The sequence below is a fragment of the Etheostoma spectabile genome, chromosome 3 (genome assembly GCF_008692095.1).
Source record: "Etheostoma spectabile isolate EspeVRDwgs_2016 chromosome 3, UIUC_Espe_1.0, whole genome shotgun sequence".
In the NCBI taxonomy this organism is placed as follows: Eukaryota; Metazoa; Chordata; class Actinopteri; order Perciformes; family Percidae; genus Etheostoma; species Etheostoma spectabile.
The window spans coordinates 2277921-2284751 of record NC_045735.1 but is presented as its reverse complement, the minus strand read 5'-3'; the positions used below and the strand labels follow the sequence as shown (position 1 = coordinate 2284751).

General features: G+C 39.2%; 1 protein-coding gene across 1 annotated transcript in view; it reads left to right on the top strand.

Annotated features, from left to right (window-relative positions):
* The first annotated feature begins 906 nt into the window (after window positions 1-906).
* Window positions 907-6831, top strand: part of cldnj (claudin j) — a 49075-nt gene continuing 43150 nt past the window's right edge. The window contains exon 1 of the mRNA XM_032512106.1: window positions 907-1405. The gene's annotated coding sequence lies outside the window, so the exon portion shown is untranslated. The remainder of the gene's footprint in view (window positions 1406-6831) is intronic.

Below are 6831 nucleotides of genomic sequence, written 5' to 3'. Positions count from 1 at the left end.
TCTCTTTAGCTCTCTCTCTTGATATCTGCATTGATTGATTGATCATTGAGGAACTGCTGAGTGTATACTAGGCCTACTACTACTACTACTACTACTGCCTACTTGTAATAATAATAATAATAATAATTATAATAATAACAATAACCTATAATTGCTGTTTTAGCAAATGATACATTTACTGCATGGTGTATTTGGTGGCCTACTCTGATTTAAATGTGTTTCTCTGCGCTAAGTTGCAGGTGGGAACTTATTGATCACGTGTACGTTCCTCTTGATCTGAAGCTCTGGACCCTTGTTGCATCCTACTATCTTCTCTAAGGCTAATATGTGTTTAAGTAAATGTGCTAAAAAGTGTAAATTAGTGGGGTGGCGGTCAACAGTCCATCACTCTGATTTCAAATGAGCTTTTCCCTCAACCAGCTATTAGGTTGTAAAAAATAATCCAGGGTTATCTGTCAAAAATGTTGGTTTTGTCTCTACCTTTGATTCCGATCGATGACATGTCCCCGCTGCATTGGCCGAAATAACTTCACGATAAACCACTGTGATGTGTCTGATGTGTAATAACCCTTAAAACTCATCTTTCTACTGTTTTTCTATTTCCTTACGACAGTTTGGTGCATAACACTGTGGTGTAAATTCGACAGATGTTACATAGGAGGCTATGTTGTCTCAAGTCCATCACCGAGGACGCTTCTGCTGCACCATCTTCACACAGGAAAACAGATCAAAAATAACTTTTTCTGACAATTTCAGTATAAACAATCACACCCCTTTCCTGTCAAAACATTCCAAAAAAGTTAACGGCTGTCGTGAGCTTTTTTATTTTTATTTTTAACCGTGCCTGGCTCGAGAGCAATGTCAAGTCCCCCGAACGTGGGACGTGACTGTCAGTGTCCCCGCTGCAATTTGATTGGCTGTTTGCCAAGTAGGCCTACGCTACTGTTGCCATATTGTCACGTAGCCTATGTTGGCAGTCAGGCACCATGAACAACGAGTGGATTATGTTGCACAGCACACATTTGAAAGTCTGTCTTTTTAAGAAACACATCTGTGATTAAACACCTCGTGCCGACCAGCCGCGGGTTACTGTTGTCATCCAAACCTCTGATAGGAATCAGCAGATTCACGGTGGAGTGATTCGTCAGGACAAAATGGCTACCTGCTAACGTTAGCTTGTCAAAGATGACGCTTTTTTTGTTGCTTCCTGTGTGTTTTATTCGGAAGGAGATGACACCTGGTCAAGAACAAGCTTTCAGAATATTCTGCTTTTTACTGAGAGGATTACCAAACACGGAAGCAGCAGGACCACGCAGTAGAATTGGGCCAACACAGCCTAGCGTTAGCTACGCAAAGCGACAGCGCATACAAACGGGGGACTTGCGCAGCAAACTGAGGAGAGCAGGTATGTGTATGTACATTTTGGAAATGTGACATAGCGCTTTATTTCGAATTGTGTGATTTTTAGTTTTTTGCATCTGTAAAAAGTAACCCAACCTTAGTTTCTTTCCACTTAAAACGCCACTGGCAAGGATAAGTTACTTTGTTTGGATGACAGGGTGCCCGTTAGGTGATGGATATCATCTGCATGTTCCAACAGCGGTAGAGCAGCTCTCCTGTTGATTAAAATAAATGGAAGGAATGAGTGAAACAGAAATAGGCCTATTCATTGTGTGTGTGTGTGTGTGTGTGTGTGTGTGTGTGTGTGTGTGTGTGTGTGTGTGTGTGTGTGTGTGTGTGTGTGTGTGTGTGTGTGGACCCTGTCCTCAGGGCAGATAGTTTTTTGCACCAAGAATGTTTGTTTTTTTTGTCACAAATGAGTTGACTTAGCCTGTAGGTTTTTCTGTCTTAAGTCATCACTCATACACAACCAGAAACCATTAATCCTCATTAGAAGACACAGCATGCTTCCCATCTAAAACAACATGATTAAGTGTGAGCACTTCTCCTAGGAACATCACACTGGGTCCATATGCAAACCATTTTCCTACATATACTCAATCTTAAATATAATACATGTGTCAAATACTTCACCATCTTGAGATCCAACCCATAGTCCCTCTACACCTTCTTCACATAATTAATTCTTTCACTGAGGACTTATTGACCACTACCCATTAGAGAAATATCATGTGAAACTGAATCAACCGAACAATTTATTTATTAGGCTATATTCTCATCCATATATTCCATGTAGTCCTACAGGCTACTGGTAAGTCTATGCTCCTCTGATGTTAACAGCTTGCCCTGTGTCTGCTAGATGTGTGTAAATGTTTTTTTTTTTTAATGCAGCTAGAGAGAGAAATGCACTGACAAATAAATGGGTTCATCTGTATTTGTAAACACAATGTAGTTATTTTAAGTAAGGGCCGTATTTGATATATAAATCATTCTTTCACTATTCTTCACTGATGAAACTTTAGCACTTTTAATTTTAAGCTACATATAGAATTTAAAATTTTTAAGATTTGAAAAACAAGAAGAACATACATACACCCACCCTATTGTAAAATCACACAGTGCTGTAACAAATAGGGAAAGATACTAACTTGAAAGTAGAGTTGGGCGGTATCCAAATTTTGAACCTAATACTGAAAACACCTCTCCCTTCTCATTAGGTCGGAACCCTAAATGCCACCAAACTGCAGAAGTTGTGTTCTTCTTCTTCGAGACCAGATCACTCGGTGAGCGACTTGCCTTCTCTCCCCCACCCCCCCTTTCCTCCACATTGTCACGTGATGACAACCACACATAAGCATTTTTAGGCATTACGTAAATTATATTTAATATTTAATCCTTGTCTCCTATATAAGTGCATTGCATTTTTTTTAATGACTGTATTGAAACTGATACCGTTGCTATTTTTAAGACCCCATGGTATACCGTGTCACTGCCTAACCATACTTGAAAGTGATTAATGAGGCAAGATAACTAAAGACACTTGCAATAGGTTTTGCTTGCAGGCATTACAGAGTTACAGACATGTGCATAATGAACATAATAGGAGGATTACAGGTCTGTAGAATAAACTAAACCTGTAGCAACAGGATGAGATGTTGGCGGCAAGAAGGGGCTCCTATGTTTGAACATTTCAGTTGTTGCTACAGCTTGTAGCCACACAGACAGATGTAGTGTGTAGTACATTATTCTCATGACATGAAACCCCTGCAGGGGAACATGTGTTGAGCACAGAACTGATGAAGGTCCTGTGCTGAAGCATTATCTGGCATTCAGTTTCAGGGCTCTAAATATTTTGTCACTTCCCTTTTGACAGCCTCCTTATCCCCTATAAATAAATTCAATGCTTCCACCTACAAACACACACACACACACACACACACACACACACACACACACACACACACACACACACACACAACTCTGGAGTCCTGACTTTCATGCTTATATCCTGGCATTGCCCTTGTGTTAGACTTAATTAAATTCCAATATTCTAAAAATCAATTATTAAGATTGAGATTGGTTTCATGATGTGCTGTTTGTTAAAACTTTTTGATATTAATGAATGTCTGTGACACTCAAGCCATTGCCAAATGAGTTGCTACAAAGCTAATTAAGGCTATCAGCTCCACACAACTCTCTCTGTATTTCTCGAGAAACTCAAGTGAAGATACTGAATAGTCCATCATGCTTGGACTCTTGGGATGGGGTGGGGGGGGGTGGCCTCGTGCGTGATTGATCACTGGAGGCTGTATCATGTCGACGCGTCGGCAATGTTGTCATAACTTAGAATTCCTCATGGAGGCGACAGAAAGCTTTACGCTTTAAGGATCGGTTAGGTTTAGAGAACTAAAACTACTTTGTTGAGTTTAGGGAAAGATTGCACCGAAGAAAGCTCTGTTTACAGTTGTTAAGAGACATGATTGTGGTCTTTGGTGTTAAAGTGAGACACTATGTGTTCCCAACCATCTTCACTGACTTCCTCCCTACAAGGTTTTGCAGTGATATAACAACTTTGTCAAAAAATATAAAATAATCCAGGCAACAGATTGGTCTACACCGAGATGTTATTTCAATGAGAGAATGTGTGCTGTCCCCATCGCTGCGGCGAGAGGCCACGGTTCACTTAAGTCCCAGCTAGAATCAACCAAACATAAATCTGTCAACCAGGGAGGACGATGCACAGGTTTTAAAAGAGCTCTGTTGTTTGTGTGTCCATGAGCCTGTATCTGTGTTTTGTGTGTTTGTAGTGTTAATTGACCTGAAGTACAGTAATTCTCCCGTCATACCATGGAGTTGGGGGATAATGTGTGTTATGTAGTTTTAACCGGATTTACATTCCTTCTGTCTGATTGAACAGTGCAAATAAACGCAGTCAAACGCAGTCGTAATGAAGGCAAATGCAAACAATACAAGTCATGTTCCACAAAGCAGGCCAAGTGTACACAAACACGCACCATGCCGTTAAGAATTTGAATCGATCTCACAGTGGCAGAGAGATAATGATGATTAAAAAAAGATGATGAGGTTTTTATGCTCCTCAAGCAGTTTTATATTTATTGTTTTCATATCTCTGCACTCTAAGGGGGGTTATGTTTTATTGGATGCCAAAGCAAGGGAGATGAAATAAAGCCCTATTAAACAGGACAAAGAGAAATTGCATTATTAAAAGGCATGAATGTAATGCCCAACGTTCTACTCGCCAATAGCTCATCAAAAAAGTACAGTTTTCTGATATCACGAAGTAGAAATGTAGAATAAATGTGGTTTTAAAAGTTTTGTTATTTCTACTGTTTGTAAGTGGTAAATATCTCATAAGTAACGTTATGCAAATGTACATAACAGCAGGTCTAGGGCTAAAACGATTCCTCGAGTAACTCGAATAATTAGATTACTAAAAATCCTTGATGCAAAAGGATTCACCTCGAAGCTCTGTGTAATTAATGTTACAAACGTTGTAGTGCTCACAGTGTTTCTGCACGGAGGATTATTACTGTCGCACACCGGGCTGACACTGCTTGCGACACATGCTGTCACTCCCCGGTGTGAGTCGAGTGCAGATTTGAGTCACGCATGCCTCACTTTGCGACAAGTAGCGTGCAAGATGCTAACGAGAGACTTCTGTAATGTCAACACAGTAAAAATGGACCTACTTAGCCAAGTTCATCCACTGCTGGCTACATGTTAGTTAACAATCAAATAACCAAAGACAGGAAAACGTAGTGGTGACCACAGTTTGATCTAAAGAGTCTCTTCACAGAGAAACAGCTGATCAACAATCTAGCATAAGAGTAACAGAGCTGTGTGACATTGTAATCAAATATATAAATGAAAATAGGTTGAGTATAACTAATATTAACATATTAACATGCCTATATACAGATCAGTCTCAGGTTGAAACTTGTAGTTCTAATAGTTAAGATGCACAATTTATGGTAATATTAATGTATGTTTAATGTGTGCTTTAGTTTGAGGTTGTTATTGCAATTCAGAAAATGTTTTCTGTAAAAAAACAATGTAATATGGCAAATAAATGCACTTAATGTTTAGTTTTTTTGAGAGATGATATTGAAAGCAATGTAGGCAATAAAAATGTTGCTTTTCCCAAAAATTAAACCAAACTATTGTATATGTTTTTATGTGATTGCTCTTCAATAAAACAAAAGTATTTCTTATCTGATTACTCGATTAATCGATGGAACAGTCGGTAGAATACTCGATTACTAAAATAATCGGTAGCTGCAGCCCTAGTCAGGTCATGTCTCTTGTTCAGACGTTCGGCCCTTCCAAAGTCCTGACTGTTTTAACTATGACTCTGTTACATACTCGACAAATACTGGGACACGTTTGGGGGTGCACCAGTGGTAGCAGATATTTAAGGGATTGTTTAAGCACCTAAAGGCTAAGTAATCCAACCCTGCAGTGTATTGTTGTTGGCTATTTGATGCAACTTGGCGGTGTTCTTCACATTATTGTCCATCAAATACAAACTATTTGTCACCAGGATGCTGTGTTTAAAAATAAAAATAAAAAACATGCTTTCATGCAAGGCCCCAAACAACAGGAATTATTCGCTCCACAGCCATTGCAAAGCCTTTTAAGTGTTTGTTGACATGATTAGAAAAGTGATCGTCTTACTCTGATTATTGCTTCCTGGTCTTATGACGCTTGTGAATGATTAGATTGGTTTTTACCAACGTTTTACACAACCAGTGACAAAGTTCTATTTGTAATCTTAATCCATTTAAGATTTGCATATTTTTGTACCTAAAAGCTGTAAGATTAATGTGCAATAAAGACTTCATTAGGTAATGTACATACTTTGCAGTTTGAGGCTCACAGTTTAGTTATACACACAAATCCCAGAAGCTGGTCCTTAAAAATGTCCTGTGTGTAAATGTTTAGGTTTTGAGTCCACATAGGCTGGACACATTGGTCCTGTCTTGTACTAGTGCTGTAGTAGTAATACAGTTTACACGTTTTTATTATGTGTTTTTGCGTTAAACCTGGAAAACATCCATGGGTTTAATGTGGACAAAGCAAAAAACCCTTCACTCTCTGACAGGCAGAAATCATCTGTTGATTAAATTATTAGCTGCAGTTTAGTCCAATCACTGCTCTGGTCATACATACTCTCATCTCATTATCACACATTATCACACATAACACACGCGCATAGGAAAGGGAAAGGAGATGAAAAATATGATGTGTGTGTGTTGGCTCCTCCTCCGTGGCGAGAGAGAAGCGAGCAGCAGGACACACACGCCACCTTATACTTCAGAATTAGTGATGATTGAGTGGGATCATTTTTGTGTTAGTCTAGGTTTACACACCCATGCTATAGTTGATTAGAGAGAGTGTGTGTGTGTGTGT